The following is a 6,000-nucleotide window of genomic DNA, read 5'->3' on the forward strand; positions in this document are numbered from 1 at the left end:
AAATGTCTGTCCCTAGAAACTAGAGGTATGTGCCAGGCCCTCTGCCAATATGTTACTGCATCTGATTCTCACGGCAATCCCATGTTATTATTCCCAGCTTATACAGACTCATTTGTTCACTCACAAAAAGTATACTGAACGTTTATTGTATATCTCTTACTAAATTAAATTGTGTGCCTTAAATATAAGCACAGCTGCTGTCTTCAGACTTTATAGTATAGCAGGAAAGAAAGGCAGAAATAAATTATATGTTGTGATAAATGTTTTGAAAAGAACAAACAAGTGGCTATTTCAAAAGATAGGGCTGTCGGGGGGGATTTTTCCAGGGTGGGGGGGGTGGTAACATTTAGGCTGAAACCAGAAATATGAGAAGGAATCAGTCATGCAAAAAGCAGCAAGAACAAAGGCTCTTAGGCAGGAAAGTTTAGTATGTGTGTGTATGCATGTGTGTATTTAATTTCCTGATTTTTAAAAAAAGTTTTTTTAAGTAAGCTCTACGCCCAACATGGGGCTCAAGCTCATAACCCTGAGATCAAGAGTCACATGCTCTACTGAATGAGCCAGCCAGGTGCTGTCCCTCTTAACCACTTTTTTATGTTTATTTATATTTGGGGCGAGGGGATGGGCAGAGAGAGAGGGAAAGAGTGAATCTTAAGCAGGCTCCGGGCAGTCAGTGTAGAGCCCAACATGGAGTTCTATCCCATGAACCCTGAAATCATGACCTGAGCTGAAATCAAGAGTTGGACACTTAACTGGCTGACTGAGCCACCCAGGGCCCCCCTCTTAACTATTTGAAAGTGTACAGTTCAGTAGTGTTAGCAATAGCCACATTACAACAGATCTCTAAAACTTTATGTAAAACTAAAACTCTATGGCCACTGAACAACTCCCCATTTCCCTCTCTCTCAAAACCTTGGCAATGACAGTTCTACTTTCTGTTTCTAAGAATTTGACTACTTCATATACCCCACTCAAGTGGAATCCTATAGTACCTGTCTTTTTGTGACTGGCTTATTTCACTTAGCACAACATCCTCAAACATTATCCATGTTGTAGCATATGTCAAGATTTCATTCACTTTAAAGGATGATTAGTATTCTACTGTATGTAAATAGCACATTTTCTTTATGCATTTGCACATCGGTGGATATTTGGGCTGCTTCACCTCTTAGCTATTGTGAATAGTGGGACACACGTAGCACCACTGGGTGGTGGAGAAGCCAGCAATGCCGTCAGGCAGCTAACCCCAAATTGGGCTGTCTGCCCTCCATTTCCAGCTGCTGTCTCAGGAGGCCTTTTTGGGCTGGGATCCCTGCGCTCACGAGGCTCAGCAGGTGGCTGTGCACGGGCAGCCAGAAGCCAGGAGGAGGGCAACTGTCTGGAGAGGCGACACGGGAGCAGGCTGTCCCGGCCACAGGTATGTGGATAAATCCCAGATGCAGCCTACTCCAGTGTGCACACTCGCCTAAAGGGAAAGCTAGAGGACTTCTAGACTTCAGGGCCACCGCCTGGGGCAGTGTTCAACAAGAGACCCCTGGAGACCTGATTACTGGTAAGCCCCAAGCGGCCCCCATTGGCGGCCAGTCCAATGGGAGACTGACTGCTGCCTGTTGAGAGCAGCTCCCTGAGAAAGATTTGTGGTGGCTGGTGGGCTCTCTCAGGGCTGCAGGCTTGGCAGGTGGTCTGAGACCACCCTAAACTCCCCAGGCCTGGAGGGCCCAAACTGCCTTCCGCAAGCAACCTGGGTGCACACTGCGCCCCAACCACCCACAGCCAAGGCAGAAGGGACGTGGACCTGGACCAGGCCCAGTGTCTGGAGAGGCCAGGTCGCCAGTGCAGGCTCTGAGGGGCGGGGAGGCACGTGCCTCATGCTCCTGGCAAACATAAACCTTCCCAAACGTGCAGGTTCCTCCTGGGGGCAGAGGTAGAGCAATCTGGGCTTCACACCAGGGCAGGGACGACTTATAAAAGCCCCCAAAAGGAAACAATCGAAATACCAACAGCAGAATGGAGAAGTGAATAATGAATGTGGTATGGCCACACAATGACACTGCACAGCAATATAAGGTACAACTTAAACACGACACTATGGGTGATTCTCACAAACATCATGTTAATGAAAGAAATCAAAGAATATATTCTGTAAGATTCCATTTATACAAAAACCAAAAATGGGCAAAACTAAGCCGTGCTGGCTTAAGTTAGGATAGTTGTTATCCCTGAGAGGAGGATGAGTTACTGGAAGGACGAAAGATGACTTTCTGGACTTCTGGAAATGTTTCCGTGTTTGGTGCCCAAGAGTGGGTGTATTCAATTTAGGAAAATTCATCAAGCTACACACTTCTGACATGAGCATTTTTCATTTGAAAAGAAAAACAAAGTTAAAGGACCCACCCCTCCTCCCTCCCCAACCTTTGTCTTCCTACCTTCAGGAGTCAAGATGCTTTTGACCTTCTGCAGGAAAGGCTGGTCCACAAAAGCCGGCGGCGGACAACTCATCCCCAGTGTCGGGTCCTTACTGTCTACGTCAAACATGACGACGCTGTAGTGGGGCCGCACTGGGAAAGAGAAGCAAACAAGTCTCTGCCTGATACCACTTACACGTCTACACCGCATCTCCCCTGTGACCTGTGGGGGCCGCAGCGGCTCAGTTAGGATGACGTGGAGGCTGTGGTTCGCCTGTAAGGGCACTGATGTCACTGTCAGGGGAGTCATTGTCAGTCAGGGTTTTACTGTGAGCACCCCACCTGAGAGGGCATTCATCTCATCTACTTCCACATTTGAAAGCACTTACCAAAGGCTTCCAAATAAATTAACGGGACCCATCCTAGCATGATTGCTACTTGGTTGAGAGTCTATCTATATAGCAATTTTCAATCCCAACAGAACATTAGATTCACCCTGGGAACGTCCTAAATACTTTGAGAACCTGGGCTCCATTCCTGACCAATTGAGTCAAAACCCTAGAGTGGGGTGGAACAGGTGTGAGGGGAGATGGGAAGCTTCTGGTGTTTTTCTTCAACCCCCAGGTAATTCTAAAAACATTCAAGAAAGAAAGATTTTGCTAAATGGGTGAGAAAGTACTGATGATGAATCGGATGTACTCCTTGCTATGAAGAAAATGGTTTTTACAAGGAATAAGCCTGCAATGCTACTGATTTTTAGCAAACTTTGAGACTATGATAATGATTATTCAATAAGTAATAAATCATGACGTAATCGGCACCTGGGTGGCTCAGTCGGTTAAGCGTCTGACTGCGGCTCAGGTCATGATCTTGTGGTTCATGAGTTCAAGCCCCGCGTTGGGCTCTGTGCTAACAACTCAGAGCCTGAAGCCTGCTTTGGATTCTGTGTCTCCCTCTCTCTCTGCCCCTATGTCTCTCTTTCCCTCTCTCTAAAATAAATAAAAATATTAAAAAAAATAAAATTAAATAAATAAAATAAATCTTGACTTAGGACTCCCACAAGCCTGTTAGTATCCACAACACAGATCTCATTTTGGTTTCTTAGACATGTTGGCTCATCAAAGTCCAAGGACGACCATTGCCCACATTTGTAGCACTGAGCCCTCCAACAATCTGGAAGGTGGCTGTTAGACATGATCGCCAGGCTGTTCAACACTGACCGACAGGCAGTCACAATGGCAACACATCACGCACGAAGTGCCTGCCAGGAGCCTAGCACGGTTTTAAGTGTTTCCCATGTATTGGCTAGGTTGGGCCTGGGCCCCCACACTGGCCCCAGACTCAGACAGGTAACCTGTGAAACTCTGATATAGTTCAGTTCAGTTTGCAATGACCGTGAACGCACCATCTGTCCACCCAGCACCAAAGGACTCACCCCCGGCATCCTGATTTGCCACACCCTCCTGGGAGCTACTTTAATCCAGCGAGAGCCAGAGTATCAGGTATGGAACGGGCAGGCCAGGAAGGGTGGGTGGCCTAAGCTCCCCAGGTTCCCTTAAGCCTGGACCAGCCTGACTGACTTCTCCCTGAGGGACACACACTCCGGAAAGCACCAGTCACGGGAGCCTACATGTAAAGTAGCAGAAGGACCAGAGGAGCGACTGCAGAACATTAACATGCCTTTTGTCCTCCGTCTGGGATACGAATCATTAGAGCAAAATGGAGCCTTCACTCCATCAGAATCTCCACAGCATCAATGCAGGACTTCGGGAAATGATCGTGGACAGAGGGAGGCTGCCCCCGCCCAGGCCTACCACCAACAATGCCAGTGGGGTCTCTGCAATAAAGGAAGAAAGCATCATTTTACTATCTTCTCATGAACAGTTTTGTACCAGCCTCGGGGAGAGTAAAGAGGGCAGGGGGAGTTGGATCACTGGCTCTGCCCAGAGGATACAAGATTTAAAGGCCTAGCTTCTCCGTCTCATCCCAAAAATGCAGGAGCCAATCTGACATCTACATCTGAAAACTCAACCTTGACCTCACAATCCTTCCTTTACTAGATCCAGAAGAGGAACCAGTACATGGTTCTTTGGGGACCCTTAAAGTCCCAAGGCACTCAGCTGACATCATACCAAGAGTCCCCACCATGAGCATTATTAGATTCCCCCCTAGGAATTGAGAGGGACAACAGCCAACATCTTGCTCATGATCACAAGACAGTGTAGATGCAATGCCCTCTGCCCAGCTTTCAACTCAAAGGCCACAACTGCCCTCTCAGACACATCAACCAAGTGAGGGCAATAAATCCAAGTTCCAGAAATCACAGGAAAACAAAGGCCCACATCCTAGTCCTAAGTACAGAGAAACCACAGAAAACACAGGGGGATAGAAGTAGGCAAGAAACAAGAAAGAATCACCAAAAGGAGACGTTAAACATAGATTAATGTCTGAGGATTAAACATAAGAACTTACACTCTAGGGACACACATCAACACCAAGACGGGCCAAAAGTACAGGGTGTTTCAATAAGATATACTCAGGACTCTGGGTGAAGACAGTGACAATCTAGACAGGAACATGAACATTTTTGCTACTGTGGTCAGATCCAAACCTGTTATTAGTAGTACAGCTATGATTATACTACCCACAATAAGGTTTTTTTTGTTTTTGTTTAAGTAAAAATTCAAGAAAGAATTGCATCGGGTGCTCAAATAATGCGTTACCGAAAGCCAGAAATTCTCCTAGTGCAAAGGTATTTCTGGAGTCATGATTCTTAAGTGTTCTACCTGGTTACAGGAGTAGATACATATGCAAACACTCACCAAACTGAAATACTTAAAATCCGGGTACTTCACCTATCTCATTGAATATATTTCATCGCCTTTTTAAATAAACGAACAAAAAAAATTTAGACATCAACACATGCAGCCTTTTCCAGATTACAATTTGAGGGGAAAGTAACTGGACACTTATGAACTTAGAAGATGGTTGGAAAGAAGAAAGATAAGAATGTATGTGCCTTTGCTGGTCTGTAATCACTGTTCTCAGACCACAAGACAGTTGACGCTGATGACTTCTGTAATCTTACACGCCCCTACTGTCGGAGGCAGTGGCATATGAGAAACTATAATCCTTTTCTAACTGAGGGTCCCGATACCAGGGTTCTGGCCAGCAAAAACGTCAAAGATTTGCCATTCTATTAAAGAACCTCCTGGGGCCGTTCCATAGATCACAAAACGTTTAATTCACTTTTTCTGAAAATGAGGTGAACATATAAAGATCCCCCAAACCATTAGTGAAATGCAACTGGTTCTCCCTAAGAAAAACATGAATTTCTCAATTCCTAAAAGGACTTTCCTTAAAAGCTAGAGGTAATACGCAGGAGGGGACTATAACTATGAAGAAGGAATCTAAACAGGGAAAAAAAATAACATATCCAGAGGGAAAGCAACCATTCCAAGTGTGGGCAGATTTCTCCCCCCAATTATTCTCATCTTTTTTCTCATTTTTCTAAACAGGAGAAAAAATTAGGAGAAAAATACATTTTCCCCATAGACTTTTCCATTTCCCTTCCCAATCTTCACATCTATTTCTT

At 45.5% G+C, this 6,000-nt stretch overlaps 1 protein-coding gene across 1 annotated transcript in view; it reads right to left on the reverse strand.

The window, feature by feature from the left end:
* The window catches only part of VAMP4 (vesicle associated membrane protein 4), a 41,660-nt gene extending 39,102 nt beyond the window's left edge, over window positions 1-2,558 (reverse strand). The window contains exon 1 of the mRNA XM_078440935.1: window positions 2,427-2,558. The gene's annotated coding sequence lies outside the window, so the exon portion shown is untranslated. The remainder of the gene's footprint in view (window positions 1-2,426) is intronic.
* Between the last annotated feature and the right edge of the window lie 3,442 nt (window positions 2,559-6,000).

This window comes from Panthera onca, chromosome F1 (genome assembly GCF_046562875.1).
Source record: "Panthera onca isolate mPanOnc1 chromosome F1, mPanOnc1 haplotype 2, whole genome shotgun sequence".
In the NCBI taxonomy this organism is placed as follows: domain Eukaryota; kingdom Metazoa; phylum Chordata; class Mammalia; order Carnivora; family Felidae; genus Panthera; species Panthera onca.